Source organism: Zea mays, chromosome 2 (genome assembly GCF_902167145.1).
Source record: "Zea mays cultivar B73 chromosome 2, Zm-B73-REFERENCE-NAM-5.0, whole genome shotgun sequence".
Classification (NCBI taxonomy): domain Eukaryota; kingdom Viridiplantae; phylum Streptophyta; class Magnoliopsida; order Poales; family Poaceae; genus Zea; species Zea mays.
In genome coordinates, this window is record NC_050097.1 from 47,847,796 (window position 1) to 47,864,321 (window position 16,526).

The following is a 16,526-nucleotide window of genomic DNA, read 5'->3' on the forward strand; positions in this document are numbered from 1 at the left end:
GGGTAAAACTGAATTGATCTCGAAATTCACCCAGTTAACTTTGGAAATGAGATGTTCTAAATGATCCACAGGGTTCAATGTAGTAGATCTGAGAAGGGCACTTCTCAAAATCCACACACCAAAAAGATATAAACAATCTTCCACGGAATGGTGAGAGAACGAAGAACACCAACAAACACAATGAGCAAGAACACAAGAGACACAAGATTTATCCCGAGGTTCGGTCACACCACCAAGGTGCCCTACTTCCTCGTTGAGGCGCCCACAAAGAGCCGGGTCTCTTTCAACCCTAATCCTCCCTTTGCCGACCACAAAGGTCAAGCTCACACACTAATCTTTGCTCAAATGAGCGGGTAATACAAACTTTCTTGTGGTCTTCCACAAGATTTGGAGACTCACAAGAGACACCTAGTCGTCTAGGAGCTAGAAGCTCCAAGAGTAATGAATCCACAAAGAACTTGATGTAGTACCAAAGCTCGAATCAAGAAGAAGAGCAAGAGAGATTTAGAGATGAAGCACAAAACCGCAGCTCTCCAGCTCACTCAAAGATTTCTCTCCAAAGATTTGAAATGGGAGAGGCAAGAGATGTGTGAGAGAGAGAGGGAGGTGTTTCTTGGGTTAGAAATGGAGTTCAAATCGTGCTCACTGCTGTGGGGTGAGAGGTAGGAGTGAGTATATATAGGTGGAGCTCAAAACTAGCCGTTTGGGCAGATTTTTCTGCCTGAGATCGGTTGAACCGCCCCCTAGGGCGGTTGAACCGCCCCTGGCAGGCCTGGCAGCCTGTCTGCCAGTCTGACAGGCAGACTGACCGCAGACTGGTCAAAGTTGACCAAAACCGGTTGAACCGCCCCTGACAGCTCCTGGCGACCTGTTTGCCAGTCTGACTGGCAGACTGCAGATGAGAGGTCAGAGGGGTTAGAGACCAGCTGAACTGCCCCTCAGGACCAGTTCAACCGGTCTTGACCAGTGAGTTTAGGAGAGAAAACCCCAGCTCAACTGCCCGGAGGCAAGTTCAGCTGGTGTATGGTCAAAGAGGTTCACAGCTGAAGTTGAGTTCAGCTGAAGTTGAGAAAGCTCAACTCAGCTGAAGTTCAGCTCAGCTGAAAAGCTCAGTTGCAACTGAAGAAGCTCAACTCAGCTGAAGTTCAAGTTCAGCTGGAAAGCTCAGCTGCAGTTGAAGAAGTTCAACTGCTTTTCAGCAAGAACACTCTAGGTTTCTCAACCCTAACCACGGTCAACCATAGAACGTTAAAGAGATTTTTGCTTTTCAAAAATAGCTTTTGAATAGAGAGGTTTGAGCTTTGGCAAACACCAACCTCCTTTTTGGATCCCCCTTTATAGTACGACGATTCCTATACTCAAGTTAAATAAAATAAAATGAAGTAAACTCCTTGAGTCATTGGTGTCTCATGTGTGATTTCTCCATGGCATTGCTTCATAAGGATCACAAACATCTTTGTCTCACCTTTTGAAGCAAACTCAAACCAAACCCTGTGACTTGTACCATATCACCTTATATGAGTTCAAATCATGGCTTCAAGTCACCTTACTGATGCATCAACATGTTATAACTCTTCATAGCTGATTAGTTCATCGACTTAGTGCAAGTACTCTCTTCTTCACCTTAGCCATGGTACCTCGGTCTACAAGCCGTCGCTTGGCCTTCACCTTCGCCTAGTTCCTCGAAGCCCTTTCCTTGCTATCTTCACCCTATCAAGCCATTCTTGAGTCACATCATATTGAACATCCATTGAGAGAATCATTTCTTCAATATTGTGAACCTTGCTTGAATGTCTTCTAGATATAACTGTTAAGATTAATCAAGCTCTAGTTTGATTCTCATAGAAGCATATATGGACTGATAGAAATATGGTCAAGCCAATTCACGATTCCTCATATCTTATTCTCTTTGGCTTGACAAATCCTCTAAATCACTTTGTCCTCTATTCTGGTCATATGTATGTAGTGATTTCTCAGGTCTTGTCCATATATTCAAACCAATATAGAGATCATATTATATCCATTTGCATCGTCTCATTGGTTATTTAACCTCGTGTTGAACCTTTGTTCACTGATCATTATACACTATTCAAGTATGTTCATCATACTGAATTTCCTGTTCAACACTTAGCAAACTCGTTAGACCTTTAAATGTGTTGTTATCCAAATCACCAAAACTCACAAAAGGGATGAATGCACTTTCAATCTCCCCCTTTTTGGTGATTGATGACAACACATTTAAAGCTTACATAAGATTTGATAAATAAGATTTTAAATCCTATGATATAGTTTCCTCCCCCTAAATATGTGCATTTCAAACACTTTTGTACTCAAATGCCAAAAGCACATATTTAGGTCAAAGTATAGACAACTTATATCATACTATTCATAGGGTGCAGTGTGTCATAAAATAAACGTGATGCTCATGACATGGAATGCACTTATCAACTTTCTTCATCTTATGTTTTTCTTATGACTTCCCTTTTTGTTAATTATTTCTCCCCTTTTTAAAAGTCTTCTAACACTTAGTTACATAAGACTAAAGGTAAGCTTTAATGCACAATTTCTCCCCCTTTGTCATAAATCTCCAAAAAGGATACAAAGAATATAAAGGATAGAAATTATGATTAAGCAAGATGTGAACACACTATCATGAAAGGGGTCCTTATATGGCACAAAGGTAATGGATAAGTGTCATAAGTGATGTACCTTTGCGTTTTACCTTTTCAAGGGGTTTCCAGACTTGTGTTGGATTTAGAATTCATTTGCAAGCTCTTGTTGGCATAATTGTGACATAGGTCCAAGATATCAAATGAAGATTGTCATACTAACTGAAAGATAAATCTTGATACCTGGAGTCTAGATGTCACCTAGCATTTTCTTATCACAACAAGAGGCAACATGAAAATTGCACAAGTATGGATTATGCAACTAGTGATCATGTATGAAAAATATCAATTGAAAAACACCAATTGATACAATTTGATAGATAAATAGATCACTAATAGCATATTACACTAAGTTCTCCTCAAGTTTTAGTGCACACATATATGAATTCAATTGATATCTGTTGAGAGTACTTATTTGCAACTTAAAGTACCATTGGCATAAAAGGAGTATCAATTGAACATAATCATGCAACATAAGAAACATGTGCACTATTTAATCAATTAAGTTCTAGACATGAGAATTTATAAGCTATGCTACTTCAGACATTTGCAATCCAAAAGGATGTGATACATATTTACCAATTTTAGATGACGTTGGAGTAGCATATAAAAGAGAAACTCATTCTCTTATGAAATGTATAGAAGATACATTTATTAGAGCAAAGAATCTTTAATACCCATCAAAAATTTGCAGTGGAAGCGATTGTCTTTGCCCGAAGGTTCCTTTCTAATGTGAGACTACACACATAATAGACTTGAAAATGAAGTTAGTCTCAAAGATTCAAATTATAAACCATTCTCCCCCTAAATGTGTGCATACAAGTGATGAATACTTGTTTAGCTTATGCACTTGGACTTATGAGGCCAGGGGATTAAGTTCTACAATTTGAACCTTGGTATAAATAAAGTATGAAAATATGAAATTGCACCAATTTAAGGAATTACTCATAATCAAAAGGTATACTAATAGACATGATATGCAATATTTTAAGCCAAGATTCTTAAGAAGTTAGCATGTTTGACTCATACCTCACTAAGATGACTTAAGATAAACTTATGACATCACCACAAGAGGTATTAATCAAATATCTAGAGATTCTTTAATCATCACCACAAGTGCAACCTTATGGCGTGACTTAAGATATTGCATATACATGCACACACTAGCATGTAAGAGCCTAGATACACAATTGTAATACAATAGTTCATGGAGTGACACACCTTTGTTCTACGCCACATGGTCTCCATTATAATCATGAATTTCCATCTTAGCTTTTGATGGGCTTGACATTTCAAAGAGAAACTTATCCTCTTCAAACAATTAAGAGAAATTATTCATTTCTATGGAACCATTCATCCTCATTTGATGTTCTCCAAGGTGTGAGACTACACAACATGAACTTGAAAGAATTCATTAGTCTCACAAGATATAGGCTAAACTCTCCCTCAATTTGTGCATGCAAGAGTACACAAAGTACACTTATGCACATAAACAATACGAGGTTAAAGGAGATGTTTGCACTATATCTTGGTTTAACATAACATGCTTTACATAGATGATGAAAATTAAACCAATTGAAAGTTTAAGAACTGAAAGTATATCAATTGAAATCCTGAAGGGTAAAGCATGCTAATATGAACCTTAAACCTCATAATGAAGGATATTATATGATTATGTCACTACTTCTTCATTATTTGGTTTTCAGGATAGTTCAACTTCCTTCTTGATTCACTGTGATTTCTTTTCTCTTTATGATTTCATCCAACCAAGTGATCTTGAACTCCTTTCATCTTTTCTTGATTCGATCATACTTGATATGAGATCAATTGAAACTCAATGATTGAAACAACCAAGACTCTTATATCCGTAGATTTTGAATCCATCTTGAAAGCACTTGGAAGGACCTTATTGAAACACTTAGAAAAGAGAGCATTAGAAACACAAGGGAGGTTTTCACAAATGATGATCCTGATATATGGATGGCAAATGAATCATCATTATTGAAACCGAAAAGGATAGACTAAATTCCTTTAAATTAGTGCACACATATAGTTAATGTCAAAGTTATATGCACTATTGAACATTTTACATTGCAAGGAATTTAACCTATACTATGGTACATCCTACTAAGGGTAGAATACTAAAACAACTGAAGGAGAGGAAATTTTCATACCTTGGCCTTTTATCAACTTCGTCTTACTTTAGTTGAATAGTATCCTTAAGCTTGTGATTTATCCAATTTAAAACAAGCACCATCTCTTAACATAGATTTTCTATGGATAAACTCAACACAAGAGATGGCATTAGTAGCACAAGCACTAGTTTCTTATTTAGCAACCCTTTATATGTGAAAGACAAGCGTGTTGCTAAAAACAGAAAAACCTCATAATATGGACTAAATTTCCCTTGAGCCCTTAAGCACAATATATTTTGAATGATATGGATAATATGCATGGTTATTCAATAAAGTCTAAAGGGCTGACTTAATCCATATTATGGTGAGTGTCTAATATAGAAGAATCAAATCCAAATTAACTAAAGAGAGAGTACATCACATAGTTTTGGATTTGTTGACCATATGATAATATTCATTTATCTTCCAATTAGACCTTTATTTCATAATCAATAACTGATGTATATCCTCAAGTGCTTCTTTTCCCTTAGTGGCTACACAAGTCACAAAAGAGATAGGATTTGAAAATAATATGCACTTGAGATTCAGTTGTTACCACCCTTGCTACTATCTCCAAATATGATTTATATATTCATTATCGAGCACCCAACTTGATCCATTGAAGGAGTGATCCTGTAAAACAAGTTTAAGCTGCATATCTTGGTACCCAATTTGAATTGGGTCCTTTGAGATTAGTAGTAAGAGCCTTGAGTACCCACATATACTTGACAACCATCTTACTTGGCTTCAAGTCAATATTTAATCACACAGATAAAAGCTAAAGTTAAGAATAGGAGTTTTTTCTCCTTTTTTTTATACATCATTGTGTTGCCTTCATGATGATGAACCTACCTTGACTTTGGGTGCATCTAGCTTATCAAGGTTAGTCGCACAAGCATTCATATCATAAAGACAAGTTATGCATGAAATTTACAACTTAGTGATCCAATTCAATGTGAAGCATATGGATATCGATTGAAGTAGATTTCTAAGATATCAAAATATGGGTTTCCAAAATTTAGAGAGTATGGATCACTAATTGTACCTTTTACAGTTTAAAAATCATATCCATGTTAGTGCATATGTATGTGATGAATATCAATAGAAATATTCTTATACACTTTTAGAATTAATGAAAAGGGAATTTTAAACTGCATCAAGAGTAGCTATTTAGAAAACAAAGATTACAATCCATATGAATGAAATACAAATTTACCATTTTGGATTGTCTTAGTATAGCTTACTCAAGTGAAACTTATTCTCTATGACACAAGATATATAATGTTCTCCCACTAGATATGTGCATCAAGTATTTGAATGACTTGCCACATGCACTTTCAATTCATTTAAGAGTCTCATGAGGAGTATATTACATATCATGGTCAAGGCATGACAAATTTGCAATGAATTAACTTATGCCTAAGAATACTTACCACCATATAAATGTACCATTTGTTATACCAATTTGACAGATCTTACTATCTGTGGTGGTGTCACTTTAGCATTCTTCTTTTGATCATTTGTGGAGACTTCCTTCTTTGTTATCTCTTTTCCTTTTAAAACTAGTCGATAAAACACTTTGAAAAGAGATATTAGTAGTACAAGGAAGTATTTAATGAATGATGATATCTATATATGAATGGCAAACAAATCATCATTTATTAGGTGTAAAGGCATAAATTAAATTCCTTTTAAATTAATGCACATGGATGAGTGAATTAATAATATGCACCAATTTACAAATTTAAGCCAAAAAGAATTTAACTTTCATATTGACATTTTTTTTCTTCATAAAATAGATTATTACCAATTGAAAGAATACCACTTGAAAAAAACTATTATTGGTCACACACCAAATGAAACAGTAAAAGTCTACAAAAATAAAGCTGAAAAGGTACTGCAGAAAAAGTGAAAAAGCAATTGACGCGTTCTAAAAAGGTGACCTGACGCGACAAAAAAATGACTGAAAAAGTGCTGCAAAAGTTGAATGAAAAAGTGCTGCAAAAGTTACTGAAAAGGTGCTGCAAAAGTTGCTGAAAAGGTGCTGCAAAAGTTGCTGAAAAGGTGCTGTAAAAGTTGCTGAAAAGGTGTTGTAAAAGTTGATCTGACGCCTGAAAAAGGTGCTGTTGTAGACTGAAAAAGGCGTCTGAAAAAGGGCTGACGCAGTCTGAAAAACGGTCAGACTGGCCGGTCAAACTGTGCCAGACCGGTTCAACCGGTCCTGGACACCGGTTCAACCGGTTTCAGCCAGGGGGTTTCCTGGTGAATACCAGCCGAACTGAAGTTCAACTCAGAAGTTCAGCTGGTCTCCCCAGCTGAGCTAGAAAGTTCAGCTGGTCAGACCAGTTGAGCTTGGAATGAAAATTTTAAAATAATTTTCCACAATAAACCTCATTTCAAATTTTAAAATGTACGCATAGATTGAATAACACACTCTATTTTAGAAACACATTCTCATGTTGTGAAACTACATAAATCACTCAGATAAGATCATTAGTCTCACAACTTTAGTCATATAGAGAATTCCCCTTTTGATAAGTGCTTTAAGAATTTGAATTTCTTACTTAGCACTCTATTCATTTAAGAACATGGGATAATACTCTTTATGTCTAGGTCATGGCAATAATATGATAATTCATTTGAAATATGCCACGAATTAATTATCATCAATTAAAGTATGTAGATTGCCACATATAAGAATAACAAATATGCAATCTACCATATAATTGGATTCTTTCCAAAGCAAGGTAAAATATTTTAAGTTCATTCTCATGTGCTTCATTTTTCCTATGTGCCTACAAAAGACACAAAGGAATATAATAATTAAAAGCAATATGCACCTAAGATTTAATTTTTACCATCCTTTGGATATCCCTTAGTTGTAGGCATTTTGCTTGACAAAGGTTAATCCTTATTCCCTACAACACAAGTTCTTGCTAGAGATGAATATGAAGTTAGTGATATAACAACTAAATTCATCTTTGGGTCAATCTTAAAGGATAAACAATGTAAGATTGATAGCTTGAGATAAGGATTGAGTTAAACTGCTTAAGCACCCCAAAGCTTCATATCATCTCTAGGTACCTGCAAAATCTTATTAAGTATATTTTGGTACCCATCTCATGATGGGTCCATCAAGGTTAGTCAATAAGGACTTAGGCACCCAAATAGCCTTGGTCCTAGAATGTGGTGAACTCATCACCTTTCTAGCACAAGAGTCAAATTTGGGTCTCCTAAGTATATTTGAATGTATTGACATGTTAGGCTTAGGTGTTTTACCCTTTGGACAAACCTTGAATAGATGACCTCTTTCACGGCAATTGTAGCAAATGCGATGCTTGTCCTTGCAATGCATTTGCCTTTTGCTTTCATCCTTCTTGATGGTCATCTTTCTTGATCGTGCAAGGTCTTGGTTCTTCATGCGGGGGCATGAACCAATTTCATGACCCTTCTCCTTGCATCCATAGCACCTTCTATCGCTTCTCTTTGATCTTTCTTTGTTGAAGCACATAGGTACATTGTTAGAGCAAATAATATGAGCATTAATTTTCTCACCTTGAGTCTTGCTCATGTCCTTCTTGGAAAGCTTGGTATTCTTTTGAAGGGGTTTTGTGCATGCTACGGTTGTCCCCTTCTCAAGCTTTTTCATCATATTATCACGGTTATCTTGAGAAGGTTGAGCATGACACTTTCCCTTCAAAATAGTTAAGCTCCTTCTTAGCCTTCCAACTTCTTCCTTGAGCTCTTTATTTTCTTGTGCGATAGAAATATCACTAATTCCTGAAATTTCTAGCTCAATGGAAGATTGGCTTTCTTGAGAGCAACATTTGTTAGCACATGATAATATAGTTTCTACTTGAGTACATGTGCATATGTGAGGTTGGTATGATTTAAAATTAGTTAACACAACCTCATGAGCCATTTCTAACATGATATGTGAATCCATAAATTTATTATGAGAGCACACAAGCATATCATGTTTTTCTTGCAAAGCTAGATTTTCAATATTTAGCCTTTCTATCGTGTTCTTGAACATAGCATTTTTATTTTCTAATTGAGCAATATATGATGAATGATTAACAGCTTTAATTTGCTCAATTGAAATGTCTTCATACCTTTGGACCAAATCATCATGAGAGCACTTTAGCTTCTCATGCTCTTTGGTCAACTTCTCTAAGTCTTCGATTTTTCTGATGAGGAAGTCTTCTTGCTTATGAAGCATTTCTTTTTGTTCTTCTGCTCTTTTCATGAGTTTGAGCAAGCTCATCCGATGTTTCTTGCTTAGTTGAGCGAAGAATTGTTGAAGATCGTTCTCATCTTCACTATCACTTTCTTGCTCCTCCTCATCCTCACTTTCGCTTTCACTGTCACTCCCATTAGCAATAAAGCACATATGAGAAGTGGATTTGAAAGACGAACCTTGTGAAGAGGTGGATTCGTCGTTTGGTCTCCATCGATCATTTTCTTCTTCAGTTTTGTTCTTCACCTCATCTTCCTTCATTTTGAGGAACATCCTTTCGGCGATTCTCATGGCAAGATCTATTGCCCTAGGATCAACATCTGCAACAAAAGATGAAGTCGAGGCAACCTCAACTTTTTCAAGCTTAGAAGCACTTTCGTTTCTTAGTCCCCCCGACATGATCTTTCCTCACGTGGTTAAGCGTTAGAACGAGGATTAGGCTCTGATACCAATTGAAAGTTGCCTAGAGGGGGGGTGAATAGGCAAGTTAAAACTTTTTCAACAAAAACTAGAAGCGAACTGGGTAAAACTGAATTGATCTCAAAATTCACCCAGTTAACTTTGGAAATGAGATGTTCTAAATGATCCACAGGGTTCAATGTAGTAGATCTGAGAAGGGCACTTCTCAAAATCCACACACCAAAAAGATATAAACAATCTTCCACGGAATGGTGAGAGAACGAAGAACACCAACAAACACAATGAGCAAGAACACAAGAGACACAAGATTTATCCCGAGGTTCGGTCACACCACCAAGGTGCCCTACTTCCTCGTTGAGGCGCCCACAAAGAGCCGGGTCTCTTTCAACCCTAATCCTCCCTTTGCCGACCACAAAGGTCAAGCTCACACACTAATCTTTGCTCAAACGAGCGGGTAATACAAACTTTCTTGTGGTCTTCCACAAGATTTGGAGACTCACAAGAGACACCTAGTCGTCTAGGAGCTAGAAGCTCCAAGAGTAATGAATCCACAAAGAACTTGATGTAGTACCAAAGCTCGAATCAAGAAGAAGAGCAAGAGAGATTTAGAGATGAAGCACAAAACCGCAGCTCTCCAGCTCACTCAAAGATTTCTCTCCAAAGATTTGAAATGGGAGAGGCAAGAGATGTGTGTGAGAGAGAGGGAGGTGTTTCTTGGGTTAGAAATGGAGTTCAAATCGTGCTCACTGCTGTGGGGTGAGAGGTAGGAGTGAGTATATATAGGTGGAGCTCAAAACTAGCTGTTTGGGCAGATTTTTCTGCCTGAGACCGGTTGAACCGCCCCCTAGGGCGGTTGAACCGCCCCTGGCAGGCCTGGCAGCCTGTCTGCTAGTCTGACAGGCAGACTGACCGCAGACTGGTCAAAGTTGACCAAAACCGGTTGAACCGCCCAGGGGGGCGGTTGAACCGCCCCTGACAGCTCCTGGCGACCTGTTTGCCAGTCTGACTGGCAGACTGCAGATCAGAGGTCAGAGGGGTTAGAGACCAGCTGAACTGCCCCTCAGGACCAGTTCAACCGGTCTTGACCAGTGAGTTTAGGAGAGAAAACCCCAGCTCAACTGCCCGGAGGCAAGTTCAGCTGGTGTATGGTCAAAGAGGTTCACAGCTGAAGTTGAGTTCAGCTGAAGTTGAGAAAGCTCAACTCAGCTGAAGTTCAGCTCAGCTGAAAAGCTCAACTGCAACTGAAGAAGCTCAACTCAGCTGAAGTTCAAGTTCAGCTAGAAAGCTCAGCTGCAGTTGAAGAAGTTCAGCTGCTTTTCAGCAAGAACACTCTAGGTTTCTCAACCCTAACCATGGTCAACCATAGAACGTTAAAGAGATTTTTGCTTTTCAAAAATAGCTTTTGAATAGAGAGTTTTGAGCTTTGGCAAACACCAACCTCCTTTTTGGATCCCCCTTTATAGTACGACGATTCCTATACTCAAGTTAAATAAAATAAAATGAAGTAAACTCCTTGAGTCATTGGTGTCTCATGTGTGATTTATCCATGGCATTGCTTCATAAGGATCACAAACATCTTTGTCTCACCTTTTGAAGCAAACTCAAACCAAACCCTGTGACTTGTACCATATCACCTTATATGAGTTCAAATCATGGCATCAAGTCACCTTACTGATGCATCAACATGTTATAACTCTTCATAGCTGATTAGTTCATCGACTTAGTGCAAGTACTCTCTTCTTCACCTTAGCCATGGTACCTCGGTCTACAAGCCGTCGCTTGGCCTTCACCTTCGCCTAGTTCCTCGAAGCCCTTTCCTTGCTATCTTCACCCTATCAAGCCATTCTTGAGTCACATCATATTGAACATCCATTGAGAGAATCATTTCTTCAATATTGTGAACCTTGCTTGAATGTCTTCTAGATATAACTGTTAAGATTAATCAAGCTCTAGTTTGATTCTCATAGAAGCATATATGGACTGATAGAAATATGGTCAAGCCAATTCACGATTCCTCATATCTTATTCTCTTTGGCTTGACCAATCCTCTAAATCACTTTGTCCTCTATTCTGGTCATATGTATGTAGTGATTTCTCAGGTCTTGTCCATATATTCAAACCAATATAGAGATCATATTATATCCATTTGCATCGTCTCATTGGTTATTTAACCTCGTGTTGAACCTTTGTTCACTGATCATTATACACTATTCAAGTATGTTCATCATACTGAATTTCCTGTTCAACACTTAGCAAACTCGTTAGACCTTTAAATGTGTTGTTATCCAAATCACCAAAACTTACAAAAGGGATGAATGCACTTTCAGTCTTGGTCTTCAAAGAAACAAAATTCAGTAGCTCTATCCACCGCCGAAGCCGAGTATATTGCTGCAGGACATTGTTGTGCACAATTACTCCAGATGAAGCAAACTCTTAGGGACTATGGCTACAAATTGAGCAAAGTCTCTGTCCTATGTGACAATGAATGTGCAATCCGCATGTCACACCCGGGTTTAATGGGTAAAGCCGAGTGCGTCTCATATGTGCGCCAAAGAAGAACAACACATATAATGACCAAGTGTATAGAGAGAAATGTCACAAATATTATTACATAGTGGAAGTATCTTACAAAAATAAATGATAACAATAAAACGAACTAATAATTATTCTTTGGCACCATCAAGCTGATTGGGAGACGCCACCTAGATAAGCTCGTACTTCTCGTTGTAGACCTCCTCCTGGGCTACCTGCTCTTCGCCTGTGGGGGGTTTATATATCGCAAGGGTGAGCTCATAAAAGATCATAGCTCAACAAGTTGTGGGGAATAATGTGCATGAACTCACCAATGGTGGGAGCTCATGTGAAGTATAAGGCTGGTAAACAAATAAGGGTTAAAGCTGAGCATTGCTTTTAATAAGTTGGTCAAATTTTATTAGCAGTTACTAAATGTAAGTATATACCAAACCAGAGTAATGATAGATCAAAATTAATAGTAAAACCACAATGTGATGCACATGACAAATTGAGTTTAATCTCATAAGTTAATCATGCGAGAGTCCTGAGCTGCTCATGACCGCGAGCACGGCTAGGATACCAGTTTTACACTCTGCAGAGGTTATACCCTATACCCACAAGTCATGTTACCCATCTGCCACGGGGTTGTACGGGCACCATACACCTCTACCAAGGAAGCGAGGCAGGGTAACACTACGAGGCCTTTATGAAAGGGAAATGTGCCCTTGGGCCATTTCTAAGTATTTTGGTGATTGAGTGTCAACACAAGTAATTAAATGTGAATCAATGCCCATGGATGAACAAAGTGCAAATCTAGAGCAAAGGTATGTTTCTAAGTCTTAGTACATTGGTTTTGTGTACTAATATATTTGTCTAAGTGTTAGAAACAGAAAGAAGAAGAAAAGAGAAGACTTGGCTGTGTACAGCCAAGAGGCTGTTTCGGTCTGGGGCACCGGACTGTCCGGTGGTGCACCGGACAGTGTCCGGTGGTGCACCGGACAGTGTCCAGTGCGCCAGGCTGCCTCGGCCGAAGAGGCCGCTCTCGGGAATTTGCTGACGGCGTACGGCTAAAATTCACCGGACTGTCCGGTGTGCACCGGACTGTCCGGTGAGCCAACGGTCGGCCGGGCCAACGGTCGGCCGCAGATTCTGTGCACGACACGTGGTCAAGCCAACGGTCGGAAGGGGGCACCGGACTGTCCGGTGTGCACCGGACATGTCCGGTGCGCCAACGGCTCCCGCATCTGCAACGGTCGACTGCGCTATTTAAGGAAGGAAATCGGGCACCGGACACTGTCCGGTGTGCACCGGACTGTCCGGTGCGCCCGATGACAGAAGGCAAGGATGGCCTTCCAGATTTGTTCTCAACGGCTCCTAGCTGCCTTGGGGCTATAAAAGGGACCCCTAGGCGCATGGAGGAGTACACCAAGCAACCTTAGAGCATTCTTGATCATCCACACTCAGTCTTTGCGCATCCGTTTGTCATTCTAAGTGATTCGAGCTCCGTTCTTGTGAGAACTTTGAGATAGTCCTTGAGCTCGATTCTTGGCCGTGTGTGTGCGCATTTCGCTGTGGATTTGTGTGTGTTGCTTCCCTCCCTTACTCCGTGCTTCTTTGTGAATCTTAAGTGTAAGGGCGAGAGACTCCAATTTGTGGAGATTCCTCGCAAGTGGGATAAAGATAAGCAAGGCAAAACACCGTGGTATTCAAGTGGGTCTTTGGACCGCTTGAGAAGGGTTGATTGCAACCCTCGTCCGTTGGGACGCCACAACGTGGAGTAGGCAAGTTTTGTACTTGGCCGAACCACGGGATAAATCACCGTGTCTTCTCTGTGTTGAATTCTTTGTGATTGTCATATTGTGCAAGATCTCCTCTTTAGCCACTTGGCAATTATTGTGCTAACCCTTAACAAGTTTTTGTGGCTATAAGCTTAAGTTTTTACAGGATCACCTATTCACCCCCCCTCTAGGTGCTCTCAATTGGTATCGGAGCCGTTCTCTTCAAGAAAGGGACTAACCGCCCGAAGAGATGGATCCTAAGGGGAAGGGAATCGTGATCAACGACAAGGAAAAGGAGTTCTTTGTCAACGAGCCAAAAGATGACAAATCCAACGACTCTGGCTCGGGCCACAGACGTAAAGATGGGAAGAAGAAAAAGACAAGACGTATCAAGGAGATCGTCTACTACGACAGCGACGAGTCTACCTCTTCCCACAAGGACGACGACTACGACAAACAAAAGACGGTTAACTCAAACTTCTCTTTTGATTATTCGCGCATTCCGCACAGCTCAAATGCTCATTTGCTCCCCATTCCACTTGGCAAGCCTCCTCACTTTGATGGAGAGGACTACGGATTTTGGAGTCACAAAATGCGTACACACCTATTTTCTCTCCATCCAAGCATTTGGGAGATTGTGGAAAGTGGAATGAAATTTGATAGCTCGGATAGTCCTTCATTTATTAATGAACAAATCCATAAAAATGCACAAGCTACTACTGTGTTGCTAGCCTCTTTGTGCAGGGACGAATATCACAAGGTGAGCGGCTTGGACAATGCCAAGCAAATTTGGGACACCCTCAAGATCTCTCATGAGGGGAATGATGTCACCTTACTCACCAAGATGGAGTTGGTGGAGGGCGAGCTCGGACGATTCGCGATGATAAGGGGCGAGGAGCCGACGCAAACATACAACCGGCTCAAGATCCTTATCAACAAAATAAGGAGCTACGGAAGCACGCGATGGACGGATCACGACGTCGTCCGCCTAATGCTAAGGTCATTTACCGTTCTTGATCCTCATCTCGTGAACAATATTCGTGAGAATCCCAGGTACACGAAGATGACGCCCGAGGAGGTTCTCAGAAAATTCGTAAGCGGGCGGATGATGATCAAGGAGGCAAGATACGTGGACGACGCCTTGAATGGACCAATCAACGAGCCCCAACCCCTTGCTCTCAAAGCAACAAGAAGCAAGGAGGCGCTACCTAGCAGGGTGGCACAAATTGAGGCGGCCGGACTGAATGATGAAGAGATGGCTCTCATCATCAAAAGATTCAAGACGGCGCTTAAAGGTCGCAAGGGACAGCCAAGCAAGACCAAAGCCAAGGGAAAGCGTTCGTGCTTCAAATGCGGTAAGCTTGGTCATTTTATTGCTAACTGTCCCGACAATGATAGTGATCAGGACCAAGGGAACAAGAGGGAGAAGAAGAAGAATTATAAGAAGGCAAAGGGCGAGGCTCATCTTGGCAAGGAGTGGGATTCGGACTGCTCCTCGTCTGACTCCGACAATGAGGGACTCGCCGCCACTGCATTCAACAAGTCATCCCTCTTCCCCAACGAGCGTCACACTTGCCTCATGGCAAGAGAGAAGAAGGTAATCACTCGTAATGATATCACTTATGATTCTTCTAGTGACGATGAGTCTAGTGATGATGAAATAGATTACTCTAGTTTGTTCAAGGGATTAGATAGAAGTAAAATTGATAAAATCAATGAATTGATTGATGCCTTGAATGAAAAGGATAGGCTTTTAGAAAAGCAAGAGGATTTGTTGTATGATGAACATGATAAGTTTGTAGAAGCACAAAAATCACTTGCTTTAGAGATTAAGAGAAATGAAATGCTTTCTTGTGAGTTGTCTACATGTCATGATTCAATTTCTAGTTTAAAAAGCATAAATGGTGATTTAAATGCTAAGCTAGAAAACTCTAGAAAATCAACATCTTGTGTAGAACATGTTGTGATTTGCACTAGGTGTAAAGATTTTGACATTGATGCGTGTAGTGAACACCTAGCTTCAATTTCTGAATTGAATAATGAAGTGGCTAGTCTTAATGCTCAACTTAAGGCTAGCAAAAGCGAATTTGATAAGCTAAAATTTGCAAGGGATGCCTACACGATTGGTAGACACCCCTCCATTAAGGATGGACTTGGCTTCAAAAGGGAAGCCAAGAACTTGACAAGCCATAAGGCTCCCATCTTCATCAAGGAGAAAGGGAAGGCCCCTATGGCTACTAGTACTAAAAAGAACCATGCCTTTTTGTATCATGATAGGAAAAATTCTAGAAATGCTTTTAGAAGTTATGATGCTTTTGATTCACATGCTTATGATTCTTATGCTATGACTGCTTCTAGTTCTCATGTCGTGCATGATAGAAAGGTTGGTAGAAGAAATGTTATTCACAATATGCCTAGGAGAAATGTTGTTAATGCTCATAGGAAATTAAATGAACCTTCTACAATATATCATGCTTTGAATGCTTCCTTTGCAATTTGTAGAAAGGATAGAAAGGTGATTGCTAGGAAATTAGGGGCAAAATGCAAGGGTGATAAAACTTGTATTTGGGTTCCTAAGACAATTATGACTAACCTTGTAGGACCCAACAAGAGTTGGGTACCTAAGTCCCAAGCCTAAATTTGCCTTGCAGGTTTATGCATCCGGGGGTTCAAGCTGGATTATCGACAGCGGATGCACAAACCATATGACGGGGGAGAAGAAGATGTTCAC